The sequence below is a fragment of the Chenopodium album genome, chromosome 12 (genome assembly GCF_948465745.1).
Source record: "Chenopodium album chromosome 12, dcCheAlbu1.1, whole genome shotgun sequence".
NCBI lineage: Eukaryota > Viridiplantae > Streptophyta > Magnoliopsida > Caryophyllales > Amaranthaceae > Chenopodium > Chenopodium album.
In genome coordinates this window covers 27,658,430-27,674,333 of record NC_137845.1, presented here as the reverse complement: position 1 = coordinate 27,674,333, position 15,904 = coordinate 27,658,430, and the positions used below count along the sequence as shown (strand labels likewise).

The 15,904-nt window shown below is 40.0% G+C and overlaps 1 pseudogene; it reads right to left on the bottom strand.

Annotated features, from left to right (window-relative positions):
• Positions 1–13,182: 13,182 nt before the first annotated feature.
• Positions 13,183–13,278, bottom strand: LOC145573417 (small nucleolar RNA R71; annotated as a pseudogene).
• Positions 13,279–15,904: the final 2,626 nt, after the last annotated feature.

The window sequence follows — 15,904 nt, the reverse complement described above, 5'->3', positions numbered from 1 at the left end:
ACTTGTATGGTCCAAAAATTATTTTACATTGGATGGCAGATGGCTAATTGATTTATTTGGTTGGTTTATCAAAAATCATAATTATTTTAATCATGGAATGAGTTATTTTAATTATGAAGCATACCCTAATTGTGATTATCGCCTTAAAATTATTAAAGATTAGTTCTTGACAATAATTTTTAATGTTGCACCTATTTAGATTAATTTTAGTTTGACTTGAAATTAATTCGAAATGCAAATTTTTTTATTCCTCTGAAAAATTATATTTGGAATTAAAATCGTCACACAAATTTTCAAGATTAAAAATTCTTGGGGCATATACTACATGGTAAAGCTTGGAGCCAAGCCACAAGTCTCGGACAGTAGAGGCTACTCACACAGCTCACATTAATGCTGCTGCCCGGGTATGTTGGTGTGTGCGAGAGTGTGTGAGATAAGGGGTATCTATGGCACGGATGTGTGCGAAAAATGTAGAGCATGCCGGGCTTAGGGATGTTAGGCAGTGCCCAACTCTAGCAACAACGCATTGTATGCGTGTGCGTGTAGTGATGCTAACAACGCTCAACACCTAGTGTTTCGGGGTTTTTTGTGATTCCCTAGGGATATTGGTTGCACTCTTACCCGGACGGACGCAGGCACTTGCAAAACAACGAATATTCCGTTTACCGAAATATTCACCTCCGACGATCAAGTTAGTGACCGGAAACGGAAAATCTAGAGAGAGAAAGTAGAGAGAAGTTGGAGCTCTTAATGTTCTTTTTTTTATTTTATGTCACAATCCACCCCTCCCATCATAAATGATTGGGGTATTTATAGGGGTGGAGAATTGTGCTCCTTTAAGGCTATTACCCTAGAATTCCGTGCTCTGATTGGCGGCGCAAACAGGTGTTGGCGCGTGTCCCATAGGGGCGTCGTTTTGCGGCTTTCTCGGGATTTGGGCCTCCTGATGTAAGGAGGCCTTCTCTCATTCAAGTGCTCTTTGTGTTTGACACGTGTCATCTTCTTATAAGGACATGTGTCGCCCTTTAATTGGGCCACGTGTCTCTATGGGATTGGACAACGTGTTGGGGGTATTTTTACCTTAAACACTTGCCCCTCAGAGGGGGTGACTCGTTCCTTATAGGCCGCCTCCTTTAATCTTCTACTCGTCCGAGTACTCAGGAGTCTGAGCACTCTTTTTAGTAGGCGGACGATGTCGTCCGTATATCAAGGGGATTTTTCTTTTGGGCTGGATGTCTATTTGGTTTGCCTGACTTCCCTTAGAGGACATTTGAGGTAGGACACCTGTCACCCGAAATTTCGAGATGGCGGTTCGAAGTTTGCTGACCTGGCCGTCTATTTTGACGCACCATTAGAGTGTCTGTATCCTTCTCCATCTGAAATGACGGAATTGGTTTTTTAACCGTTCAACTTCTAGGTTAAACTTTTTCTAAAATAACCGTTTAAATTCTTAGGCGGGAAAGATGATTTTACCATTTTGCCTTTATATAGAAGGGGTTTCACCTTATTTTGGCACTTTGGAACTTTGAGAATTTCTAGAGAGACGTCAGAGCTTTTCAGAGAGAGAAAGTGATTTTTCTTTGAATCTTCGAGAGCTCAGTCGTGTGTTTGAGGTTTCTGGTCAGACTTTTGAGTTTTTCGGTCAACCTTCAAGACTTTCAAGGACTTTCCAAGTTTTCTACACGGATAGAGGTAACCGCCTGCTCTTTTTACTTCTTCCCTTTTCTTTTGCTTGCTTTTATTTTTCATTTTCACCCTGGCTCAACACTCGGCTTCGTCCGTTTCTCCTCATGAGATCGACCGTTCCTCTAGGTCTGAGGAGTTTAGAGTGGACGAGGACGAGCCGTCTTCTTTGTGGAGTAGGTTCATTTCTAGTGCGTACCAACTCACCCCCACCTATTGTTCCTTGTCCCTGCAGTAAAAAATGGCGTGCACAATGTAGACATACGACCGATATGCTGCTAGAAATCTAGACGACAGTCTGGTAAATCCTCGAGTTCCTATGATCCCAATGACACTAATGGGGAGACCACAAACACAAACACGAACACCACCACTGTTAGTGGTAGCGAATGTTCGGTGGTCGAAGTGACTGTCTCATTCGAAGAGTGCCAAAGGAGGCAAGACGTTTCTTCTACCAGGGAAGCGTCCGAACAGACTCCAGAACTACGCTTTCCCCAATTCATCAACTCGGTCATGATGCCGCCCGAGTTGCCATCTTCCGTGAGGCATCACTCCTTTTCTCAGGAGGACGCTGGGGCGTCCATTCGAATTTTTGAACAACTCCCATCACAAACTACCAGGTCGGCCAGAACTAGAACTGGCGTTGTTATTGTTGAACCAGCCAACCTGCCCCCTCACAGCGCTCCTCCTTCGGGAAATAAGGCGGGCGCTAGAGGAAAGAAAGATAAGGGTAAATGCTCCTTGGTGCTTGAGGGCATCACAATTTCTGAAAGTGGTTAGGGCTCCAGGGGAAGGAGCTTGGCTGAAGCTGCAGAATTGGACACAGTGCTGTCCTCCGAATTTGGGGTGGCCCCTAAACCTGAGGAAGGGGAGGTGGAGAACCCTAAGGTTGAGCAGGCGGACGAAGAGGCTAATGTGGACAATTTTAAAAATCCGTACGCCTGCACTGTTAACGAAACTGCCTTGGGCTTCTTGCATGGTGGGTTCGAGGAGTTCAAGAGATTCCTCCCTCTGGGAGAAGGCTACGAACTCGTAGCGCCATATCGCTCTCGCTCATTAGCCGCGTGGGAGAGTAAGCGGCTATAAATAAAGTTCTTTAGCGTTTATCTCCATGATCAACTGCAGTGCCGAGGTAACCTTCCCTGGCTTTACTTGGCCGCTTGAGTTTCTATACTTGGCATATTTTTCTCACTTTATTTTTACTAACTTAAATCTGTTCGAATGCAGCTCTTTTTTAGACTCATTGCCTTCCCAGAATGGAAGGACAAGGAGAATGAGAAAATCAGGAAGGCCCGGGCCTAAATCACTCGTATGTACGACGAGAACACGGGTACTGTTGCTCTGCAGAAGATTCACTATGAGACGACCCTCAAGGCTCTGTCCGACAAGGCTGCTCGGAAGACAGAGGACATTGTCAAGATGGGCAGAACTCTTGAAAGAGAAGAGGTGGCTAGGCAGACGCTCCAACAGGAGCGAGACGAGGAGGTCGCAAACACCGATCAGTGGAAGGAGGGCATTGAAGCCTCCCAGAAACCGAGAGAGGAATTATTCTCATCCCAGCATGCTCTTCAAATAGCCTTGGATCAAGTGGACTCCTTCAAGCTTGAGGTTGAGAATCTGAACAAGTCCATTGCAGACTTGTTTGAAAAGTTGAAGGCACCTCGACCGCCTAACCCAATAGAGGTCGTCCACATAACAATGATTGCCCTTGGGCTAGGTAAATGCCGAATCAACTTTGGTTAGACGGATGTTTTATTGGCTTGTATTCAGTCGTCCTTTGATACTATCTCTCAAATGTACTCATGAAATTTCAAGTAATTTCTCAACTTGATTATTTCTTAGAGTTGGCTGGGCTTGGACGCCTGGCCATGCCCTTGCCCCTTTTTGGGAAGAAAACCTTATGCAGTTTTGCGCTTCTTGTTTTTCTTCCGTCCGACCATTCTAAGGCCGGGTAGAGTGATTAGCTTTGTAAGCTATTTGGCTGAGTAGTAGCTTGACTAGGGATGCCCATGCCAAGCTTCTTACTCGACCTCATTATTGTGCCCTTCTTTAAGGACGAGTTGCTATATTGCAAGAAACTTCGTTTTTCTTTTCAATCGACATTTCATACAAAATAAATAGGCGTACAAAAATAAACTGCAAGCAATTAGTAACAATGTTTGACTAATTCAATAATATTTTCAAAATTACATTTTTGGGGCCGTACGAATTTAATTACATGGCTCGGTCGTCTAGACCTAGTTGTATATACAACTTTTGGTTAAGTACAAAATTTAAACATGGTAATTTTTTCAAATTGTCCATACTCCAAGTACGTGGAATAGGATGACCATCTAAGGCTTCGAGATGAAAGTACCATTTTGGACTTCTTTTCTGATTCGGTAAGGCCCTTCCCAACTTGGGGTTAACTTTCCATCCTCATTGGCTCGGCCTACCGCTTCCATCTTTCTCAAGACCAAATCTCCCATCTTCAGCGGCCACTTAGACACTTTGCGATTATATGCCCTCGTCATCTTTAGACGATAAATTTCATGTCTAAGTGCCGCATTGCCCCTAGCTTCTAGAAGGAAGTCTAGAACGGTATTCATGGCCCCCTAATTGGCCAATTCATCATATAACATTACTCAGAGAGTAGGCTCATACATCTTAATTGGGAGCACGACTTCTGCACCTTAGACAATAAAAATGGGGTTTCCCCTGTTAAACTTTTTGCTGTCATATGAATGGACCATAACACATTGACCAACTCATCTGCCGATAGGCTGCCTGCTTGCTCAAGCTTGCACTTGATACCAATGTAGATCAGCTTGTTGTACGCTTCAACTTGGCCATTGGCCTTTGGGTGTTCGATCGAGGCAAAACAGTGTGTGATGCCCTTGGTCACTTTACCAATTTTTGAGTTGGACGGTTTCAAATTGTGGTCCATTGTCGAACACTATTGATTGTGGCACACCGAAATAAGTGATGATGTTTTTCCAAATAAAGGCTGACACATCTGTCCATTTGATTCCTCGGACGACCTCAGCTTCAATCCACTTTGTGAAGTAGTCTATATCTACTAACACATACCGCCTCTGTCCAGATGCAGGAGTATATGGCCCCAAGATGTCCATGCCCTATTTTGCAAAGGGAAGTGGACTAATTATGGCCGACAAGCTATTTGCCGGGCGGTGGATGAGGGTTGCAAATCTCTGGCACTTATCACATTTTTTCACCATTTTTATAGCGTCCGAATTCTTACTCGGCCAGTAATACCCCAGATTAGTAACTTTTTCAGCTAAGGCTCATCCGCCTATGTGTGATCCGCATTGTCCTTGATGAAGGTCGTCCAGTACATCATGCCCCCTTTCTGGCGTAATACACTTCAAGTATGGTTTCAAAAAATCTTTTTTGAACAACTTCCCTTCTTTCATTTCAAACCAGGCCAGCCCTTCTCTTCATCGACCAACTCTCTCTCGGATCATTTGAAAGAATTTCGTCCTTAAGATAGGAGAGTTCGTCCGCCAGGTGATTTTCCGATTGGGGGACTTGTTGTAGAGTGTAGTGTTCTAGGCTCTCGGCCTCATCCTTCACCATCTGAAGATACTTCATCATGGCCGGCTGCTTGGCTTCATAGTCACCATTCCCTTGACTATCTATCAGCTGGGAATCCGAACTAGCATCAATCTTGGTTGCCGCGGTTGCCTTACATATTCTGAGGCCGGCCTGAAGGGCTTCATACTCGACCTTGTTATTAGAGGCTTGAAACTAAAATCTCAAAGCATACTCAAAATCGTTTCTTTTCGGAGATTGATAAATGATCTGATACCAGCGTCACATCCGGTTGCTGTTGCACTTCCATCCACAAAAATTTCCAAATTTGATCCCTTGCCAGTTGTAGATCTAGCCGTGTCATTTTGGCCAAGAAGTCTACGAAGGCTTGCCCTTGGATTGCTTTTTTAGGCTCAAACGTGATATCAAAACCTTTCAACTCTAAGGCCCATTTAAGCATACAACCACTGGCCTCCAATGTTGTGAACGACTTCTTTAGCTGTTGGTCCATATAGACCAAAATTGAATGAGTAAGAAAGTATGCTCGTAGCTTCTTTGATTCCATGAACAATGCCAAGCCGAATTTCTCAATAGGTGGAAACCTGAGCTCAGCATTATGCACAACATGACTAATGAAATACACGGGGATCTGATGGCTGTCCCTTTTAGTAAGCATGACGACACTTAATGATTGATCTGAAATTGCAAGGTACATGTATAACTTCTCATCTTTGAGAGGACTGACGAGCCAAGGAAGGGTATGCAAATGGTTTTTCAACTATACGAAGGCTTTCTTGGCCACCTTTGTCCACTCGAACATGGATTTCTTCTTGGTAGTTTGGAAAAAATAACAACACTTATCCCCTAATCTTAACAGAAATCATCCGAGTGCGGCTAAGCAGCCGGTTAACCTTTGAACTTCTTTTATGGTTCTCGGCGATTTCATGTCTAAGACTGCCTGGATATTTTCGGGGTTGCCCTCAATGCCGCGTTGGTCAATAAAAAATTCGAGAAATTTGTCGGACTCAGCACCAAAAACACATTTCTTGGGATTTAACATCATCCTATGCCGCTTGAGTTCGGTAAATGTTTCTCGGAGGTCCTTCAGATGGTCGGCCGGCCTTTTTGACTTAACAATCATATCGTCAATATAAGCTTCCATGTTCTGGCCGATCTAATCTCTATAGACCGTATTTACATGTCTTTGAAAAGTACTAGGGGAATTCTTCAAGCCGAATGGCATAAGCTTGTAACAATATAACCCTGCTCGGTTACAAACGCTGTTTTCTCTTAATCTTCTACCTATTGAAGGACCTAATGGAATCCGGAGTATGCATCCGTAAAACTCAACAAGGCATGCCCAGCTGTTGAATCAACCGGTCGGTTGATTTTAGGCAAGGAAAAGCTATCCTTAGGGCATGCCTTGTTGAGATCGGTGTAATCTACACACATTCTCCAAGTTTAATTCGGCTTTTTCACAAGAATTGGCTACCCAATCAGGGTAGAAACATTGCCGAATGAAACTAGCGTCCAACAACTTTTTAACTTGTACTACGGCCGCCTAATTCCTCTCTTCTCCATAATTTCTCTTTTTCTACCGGATAGTCTTTATAGCCAAATTCATAGCCAGTTTGTGAACGGCCAGGTCTGAACTGATGCCCGGCATTTCATGAACTTCAAAAGAAAACACATCTCTGAATTCTTTAGACAATTTACTAAGTCATATCCAAGCAAGCCCATAGCCACAATGCATACTTTTTCCGTTCGTTCAGGCTGGTCTGGGTCGAGCACTATGTCTTTATGATCGCCGGTCGGCTGTAGTCTTAGCTCTTTTGGTTGACCGACGATCATTAGCTGCTATGCTTGCTCTTTTTTTATCGACTTACGCTTCTGGCCAACCTGGTATGATTGGAGAGACCCTTCTTTGGAATTTCGCTCGGACGCTTTCCCATGTCTGCGCGTTGTTGGCTTCATAGCCAGTTGATTACATTCGTAAGCCATTTTTTGATTTCCTTGAATGGATCCTATCTTTCCATCTGTCCGCTCAAACTTCATTAGCATTAAGTGAGGGACGATTACCGCCTTTGTTGCTGTTAAAGTAGGGCGGCCAAGGATGTCATTGTTGCCCGTAAGCTCTTTGACAACTAGGAAGCAGACGACCATGTCCCTTCCCTTTCCCTTCTTCCCGATCCAGACAGGCAAGTCAATTCATCCGACCGGGTGAGTAATACTCCCTTTAAAACCAACTAACGGATGAGAGATATTCTTAAGGGAATCTTCTGGAAAATTCAAATTTTTTAAGCATACTGATTATGTCGGACAAACTACCAGTCTACCAGCACTCGGTCGACCTTCAAATTTGCGACTTTCAAGATGAACACCATGGGATCATTGTGAGGAGCTTTGATCTCGCCTCGGTCTCCCTCGCAAACCGTTACCTCTAGGAAGGTTCGTCCTTCATACCTTCAGTATGCATCACATTCTCAAGCTTCCATGCATCTTGCTAAATTACTTTCATGGTCGGGCCGCCTGCGGCAAAGCCGCTTGATATAACGGCCACAAACCCTAAATCAGTGCTATTCCATCATCTGTTTCTTTTTCTCTATTCTTCTTCTTCTTAGATTTGTTATCTGTCTGAGAGTCTGAGAGTAGGTAAATTTAGACTTCAGAACGTACGAGTTGAGCATGCCCTTCTCGACCAGTTTGTCAATTAACCTCTTTAGATTATTGCAGTTGTTCGTGTCATGCCCCCACATATTTGTGGTAATGATAGTACTTGTTCTTGTTTTTGTACTAGATTGGCCCTCTCAAAGGCTGAGGCTTCTCAAATCGAACTTGTCTTTGATTTCCATCAGAATTGAATAGCAATCCTTGTTGTATTCATAATGGGGCTCGTACGAAGTGGATTTCTTTGACTTTGTCTATTGGTAGTCGGCCACCTATACTTCTTTTGTTCTGTTGTTCCCTTCATTCTTTTTACCGGTCGAGTCTTGCTGAGTAGATTGTTTCTTCTCAGCCCCCTTGGCTGGTGCTTCCACTTTAGTAAGCGAACAAAAATCAGCTGCCTCAATATAGGATTCGGCCTCCTGCAGAAAACCTGCGTATGTCCGAATATTTTTTCTGACCAAGTTAAACTTGAAGCCATTATGCCTTAATCCTTGGAGGAACTTCGAGCAGGCCATTTCATCCGGCAGATTTTGAATTTGGTGTATCTCCTGGTTGAACCTTTGGATGTACAAACGCAACCCCTCGTTCTTTCCTTGAACTATGGTTTCCAAATTAAGGCTGGTCTTCCGTGGAGGAATGTATTAAGAAAAGTTTCCCACAAATAACAGACTGAGAGTAGTAAAACAATTGATGCATCCAGCCGGCAGACTGTTGAACCAGTCCTGAGCCACGGCCTTGAGGGTGGCGGGAAGCATTTGCACTAGGTGGCATCATCCACACTTTGCTGTACATCAGATTTCTGTACGAGGTGACGTGCTCTTCTAGGTTGCCCGTACCATCATAGGCGCCCACAAGTAGGGCTATGCATTGGTCTAAAATCGGACCGGGACTGGAACCCAGAATCGCCTTTTTTTGGGGACAGGGATCGGACCGTAATCAACCGATCTAAGTTCCGGTCCAGACCTTTTTATTCCGGGCCTGTCCGGTTTTGGACCGAAATGGACCGGTTATATTTTTTTTTTCTGCATTTTAGTATCTTATATACATACATTTTTAACGTCATGTTTTTTTGCGTGCTTTCCTATTTTGCACCTAGAATTAATAAATTACAAGTTTTGTACCTAAATATTTTAGAAATTTAAACATAAAATTTAAAATTTTAACCCAAAAAATTACAAAAATACACTTTTTGGTCCATTCCGGTTTATATTCGGGCTGGACCGAAAACTTGGAATCGCCAATTTATGAGGACCGAAGACTGACCCGGAATCCCCGGTCCGGTACCGGTTGGTTTTCTGGTCCAGGTCCATTTCTGCACACCCTTACCCACAAGTACACTCTTTACCTTCGCTGGTTGAGGAAAGTTGAGAATTTCTTGAAAAAACGGAGATGTCTTGCCACCAAGATTCAAAAAGTGCATTTGCCAATCAATAGGCTGAGGTTGTGCGGCCGGTCCGGCCAGGTATTGATGAGTCTATTTTATATATATTTTTATTCCCCGTTCCAGGGTCATATTTGTGCTTATTTGAGCTTTGCGGAGCTATTTTTATTACTAATATACGTTTTCTAGTATTTTTGTAGAGTTGGTATTATTTTGTAGGAATTTGCAGAATTATGATAATTCCCGAGCTTATTTAGCCACTACGAAGATATTAGAGTCGGAGCGTATTTTATGACTATATATTTTAAGCTCAAGACTGAGTTAAAGTTATTTAGTTCAGTGACTAAGGGCTCGCTTCGTTGGGAGTATTAATTTTATTATAAGTCCAATATTGGGATATCATAAAGAAGGAAAATATGGACCAAGTAATTAGGCCATGGATCAATATGCAACTTTAGCTATAGGCCCAAAGTTGAAAGAAGCCCAGAATCAAAGTCAGCATCTTGGGCGTGAAGGAAGCGGGCCCGATCGGGCGGCCCAATGCCCGATCGGGCGAGTGTCTTGAAGTTTAGATTTAAGTCGGTGGGCTTGAATTATATAAAAGGAGGTAGTAGTATTGTAGGGAATATTTCAAGCATCACACACTTGAGCCCCACTGTGATCATACACTTAAGCATGGTGGCGTCCAAAGGGAAGGAAGCTAGAGCAAAAGAGTCGTCAACAAGTTTTAGGAACTTGTAAACCATTCACAAGGTGAAGGTTACACCCTTTAACGATCCAGGAGATCGTTAATTCCAATAGGTCTGGAACCATGATTGGAAGTTCGGGGATGAAGGTACAAATCCAACCTAAAAGAGATTAAACCTGCCCTAAAAATGGGCCTCTACTTTATTCTTCTCGTATTCATGTGCGCTTCTGACTAACATGCAATCAATAGATTAACCCGAAACTTGTTTAATCTATGTTGGTTGAATATAAATGCACGAACAAAACTATTATTGGCGATCACTTGAATTATAATCATGTTAGCCTAAACAAGATTATTAATTATCTTATTTAGCGTGATTACAAGTACAAATTCCCTTTAATCCTGCAAGAGAAGGCGTGATCAAGCAATAATAAATAATAATCAATAATCATCATCAAAATAATATTCTCAATAAAGCATAATAATATTAGCAAGATCCTAGGCATGATACTAACAAGATTAATAACAAATCCTAGCATGCCACTAAACAATAAAGATCAAAGCTTTATTCCTAACATGACACTATCATGATATTAGAAAAGAATAGGAAACATTGTAGAAACATGCATGATATTAAAAATCAATAAAAGCATCCTAACATGACACTAGGAATTAAAATAATCAAAGCATGCTTTCTATATCAAAATAACAATTAAAGCATTTACTTACTTCGATGCCTCGTATCTCTTTCTAATAACAAAATACACACGTTAGTAACTTCAAGGAAAATAATAAATAAAACAATTAAATCAAATAATTGAAATAGGGATTTGGGACCAAACCCTCAAAAATTATCAACCTTTCACGTCCAGGGCGAAGGCAACTTTGAACTTGGCTAGGTGTGTCTAGAACTTGTGAATGTGGAAGTTTGTTAGAGGGGAAGGTTTAGAAAAAGAATAGAGAGAGAATAAGCTTCTAGCTTTTAGGGAGAGAAAGAAGAGATGATTGTTGTGAATTGTTGATTCTCAAAAACGGGGTGATACGACCCCTATTTATAGAAAAATAGTCCGGAAACAAATCAAGTCCTATTCGGAATAAAACTGGCATCTGTCGCCAAGCGACAGACATCAGCGCCAAGCGACAGGATTAGCGCCAGGCTACAGATGTTAGCGCCAGGTGACAGGCTCTGTCGTTTGGCGCTAATTAAAAGATAAAACGCGTTTGTACACGGAATCCTCCTCTTAACATGATTAAGCAGCAAATTCCGTGTTTATCAGGTTAAAATCAGGTTTATCATAAAACACTTATTCCAAGTAAAACTCTTTAAAATATAATTATTAATCCTAATCTTATTAGAATTTAAAGAACCTTCCAAATATTCTAGAAGATTAAAATCAATTCTAATAACTTTAGGAATAATAATTAATAGGCCCTCCTCTAGATCATTGAGCCGCATATAAAATTCATTTCGGGCCAAATTTAGTTTAAGCCATAACTTCCTCATTATTTATCGGAATTAGGCTTATAATATATCGCTGGAAAGCTCTTTCCGAGCCCGATCCAACTACACTATTGTTGGACCCTACATTATGGACCGAACTAAATTAGACTGGCTATTTTCATAAATAGAGTATGAAAAGAAATGTTTTCAAAAATAGAAAGAGAGATATTTTTAATAAAAATATCCACATCACTAGACTTTTCACACTTTCACCTTGTTCGATAATCAAATGACGTGAAGGGTATTCATCACTGGGTTTGGTTTTGGGGAGACACATTTGGTGTCTACAAGTATCATAGGAGGTCAGACTTTTTCTTTATCTTTTAGTTTTGTTCCCGCAGCTTTTGGGGATTAATTCTTTTAGTTTTTAGTTTTCATGATTGTTTTTAGTTCTTTATGTAAGTTTTCTTAGCTTAGCTTTTTAGATTAGTGTTTAGTGAGTTTTCAATTGTCAGACTCTTTTAGATTTTATTAGTGTAATTTTCGTTGCTTTAGTTTTGGTATTATTTCTTGTTTTGTTTAATTTTAGTTTATTGTTTTAATATTTAGTTTAATAATTTTGCTTTGATTTTAAACATGCTTTCTTTAATCGCTTTAATTAGTTTAGTTTTAATTATGTGTGAGTAGTTTATTTTCTAGGGTTGTAGAGATCTATAAATAATATGAAGGGGTAATTTATTATTGTTGATTGTCAATGCTTGATTAATTTCCTATTGATTGATTTAATGCTATGCAATTAGATTAGGCCCGGTTTAATTGTATGAGTTATGCAATGTTGATTCGAGATTCGAAAGATGAGAATTGATGTTTAGGCTTAGTTTCAATAGGCAGGTTAATTTATAAATGGTTAATTCAAGATTTAAGAGATGTGATTTAATACCGGTAGATTAATTCTGTGATTGTAATACTTAGCGAAAGCCCTTTATGATCTGATTAATTATTGCATTGGTGATTGATTATTATGTTTTACCCTGAAATATTGTTTATTGTGAACCTATACCCTAGGCTTTTATTTATTGATTTCTCCCTACTATTATCTCCCTTAGTTTAATTTTTCATATCTATAATTTAGTTACTTAATAATTTAGATTACATTAATTTATTAGGAATAAATTGACGTGTTTCCCTGTGGTTCGACCCTACTTCCCTATCTACTCTACTTAGAGGAATTTGGTAATTCTTTTGATTAGGTGATACGACTTTTGCCTATCAAAATTTGGTGTCGTTGCCAGGGAAACAGTTTTATTTAATTTCTAGTTGTTATTAGAGTCTAGATTATTTTTTTTATTTATTTTTTTCGTCTCAGAGAACGTAAGTTCTTTGGTACAATTTCTCATATTTATTTGTTTTGTACAGATCAAGAATCAGAGATGACTGCACCACCACCTCCTCCTGTTCGCAAGCTTAGATTATTCGCAGCCATCCTTGACAGATTTTCCACATCTTGCTCCCACCCCAGTTTATTACTATGATTGAAATGAAGCAATTTAGCGGAGCTAAGGGTGAAGATCCAAATCTTCATATTTTGGTCTGCCAATATTGCAACACTATTAGGCAAACTAGGGTCACACAGGACAAAATCAGGGAGATTCTTTTTCCCTTTTCTTTATGTAGAAAAGCTAAATTATGGTATAATGGATTGAATAGAACTGCGCTTGGTATTACTGACTGGAGTACTCTTGCTTTGAATTCTATAATAAATATTACCTTGCAGAGAGGACAGCTTTGTTAAGGAGTTCGATCCTAAATTTTGCCCAAGAAGCTGATGAAAGTTTATATGAAGCTTGGGAAAGATTTAAGAATTTGCATAAAGAATGCCCCCATCATGGGCTAGTGTAGTGGCAGATAATCCAAGCTTTCTACAATGGGCTTGGATATAATTGAAGAATGATTTTGGACTCTGCAGCTAACGGGAGATTTATGAATTTGGATGTGAATATATCGAGCAATGTTGTCGAAGAGATGGCTATTAACAATTCCCAATATGGGAATCAAAGAGGAATTGCAAATAAGGGAAAACACCAAGTCGATTCTATATCCTTTTTGCAAGCACAATTGACCTCTATTAGCCAGAAACTAGACAATATTAATAATTCTAATTCATCTTCCGTTGCTAATGTTTCTGCTATTGGTACTAACTCTGCAATATTTTGTGAAAATTGTGGTCTTGTAGGTCATTGGGCACATGACTGTAAGAGTTCATTTGAGGGATTAATGCTTTTCAGACCTATAAGCAAATTAGTCCATACTCTAACACCTACAATGCAGGGTTGAAAAATAATCAAAATATGTCGTACAATGGTACGAATGTGTTTAACCCTCCACCACAGGTACAACAACCACAGAAGAGGTACTACCAACCTCCACATCAGAGACCACAACAGGTTGTTACTCCTCCATCTGATTCTTTCCTATTAGAAATCAAAACGATGTTAGCCAATATGCAGAAGCAGATGCAGAGTAGAGATGCGCAAATTGACTCATTAATAGCACATAATAAAATGATAAATACTCAGATTGCGCAACTTTCCTCTACTCTGCAAACTCGTCAGCAGGGAACCCTACCATTATAGCCAGTACAAACAACAGAATACGCAAATGCAATTACCTTGAGGAGTGGTTCACACTATGATGGGCCTCCTATGCCTAAATATGATGAACCTGTTACAACAAAAACTGCTAATCTTGATTCTGTTAAACCAAACAATGTTGTTACTAGCCCTGCAGGGCTCTAGGGTAAAGCTAACTCTTCTAATAATTCTTTGCAGAGTAAACCCCAGGATAAGAGTGGAGATGTGCAGGGTCTTGCTATCAAACTTCCATTCCCTAATAGACATTTAAAGAGTAAGTTGGATAAGCAATTTGGTAGGTTTCTGGAGGTTGTGAAGAATTTGCAGGAAATAGTTCCTTTCACAGATTTAATTACTCAAGTTCTTGCATATTCTAAATTTATGAAAGAAATTTTAACTAGAAAAAGATCTATTAGTGAGGTAGAGACAGTTGATTTTATTGCAGAATGTAGTGCTATATTACAGAATAAATCTCCTCCTAAAATAAAAGATTCGGGTAGTTTTTCTATTCCATGTCATATTGATAATCTGTTGATTGATAAAGCTTTATGTGATTTGGGTGCTAGTGTAAGTGTTATGCCATTCTCTGTGAGCTCTAAATTAAATAAGGGTAAATTAAAAGCTACCAATATTACTCTGTAAATGGCCGATCATTCTGTGAAATACCCTTTAGGTGTTTTAGAGGATGTTCCTGTTAGAGTAGGTAAATTTTATATACCTGTTGATTTTGTTGTTCTTGATATGGAGGAAGATTTGCAAATTCCGATTATTTTGGGTAGACCATTCCTTCATACTGCAAGGGCAGTAATAGATTTGAAAAGTGGTAAACTTACATTATATGTAGGGGATGATAATATCACTTTTAATTTAGATAATAACCCTAAAAGCCCCATGTTGGAGAAAAGGTGTTTTAGTATTGGTGTGGTTGATGTAAATAATTTTTCTAATAAGCCCCAAGCTCTCGTTAGAGATCCCTTGGAGGCGGTATCTTGCGTTGCATCTTCCGCAGGAAAAACTAGTACTTGAAAAGATGAAGTGGATGCTATAGAAAGAGCTCTAAATTGCGTAGGGCTCAGGTTTGAAGATGAACAAGTGGAGATTGAGAAACAAGTTGTAGAGTTTGAGCCTGTAGTGAAAGTTCCACCCGATCGAGTGATATTTGCTCAATCAAGGGAAAAAAGGAAGAAAATTGAGTGTAAGAAGAAATTTTGAGCATTAATTAGCACGAAGACACCTGGTCGGACTTGGGAGTCAGGCCCGGTCGGGCCACGCTCGCCCGGTCGGGTACGAGAGCGCGGCAGCAAAACTGGCCAACTTCAAAACGCTATAAATTTTGCGTTTCTTAACGAAATTTTGCGTGTGACCTATTGTTGGAAAGATATTCAAGTCTACTTTCCAATGTAATTGAAATAATTGCATTATCATTTGTATAAAAAACGTTATGAGCAAAATAGTGAACATGACTCGTTTTTGCCTCTTCTCTTACTAACACTTTGTTTCTTTTTTGTCAAAATTAAACCAAAGTGATGAATTACAATGTTTGGGATGGTGGTGGATACGAGTTTGATGATGAGAGGTAGTCACTTGGGTTACTAGCTTCCCTTTAAGCCAATGAGGACATTGTCTGATTTAGCTTGGGGGGAATTTCTTGTATATATAGGTACTTATTCTTTCCCTTTTCTTTTTATTTTTTTGGTGTGCCTAGTTTAGTTTTAATGCTTTCATAGTCTAGATTTTATTGCTTTATTAGTTTAGATTTATTGTTTTCTAGGTTAGATTTATTGCTTAAAAAAAAAACTAAAAATACGTTCCAATGATTAATAAATCATGCTTCTCTGTGTCCCTTGATGAAAATTTTTTGAAATTGTTTTGATTCTTGGTAT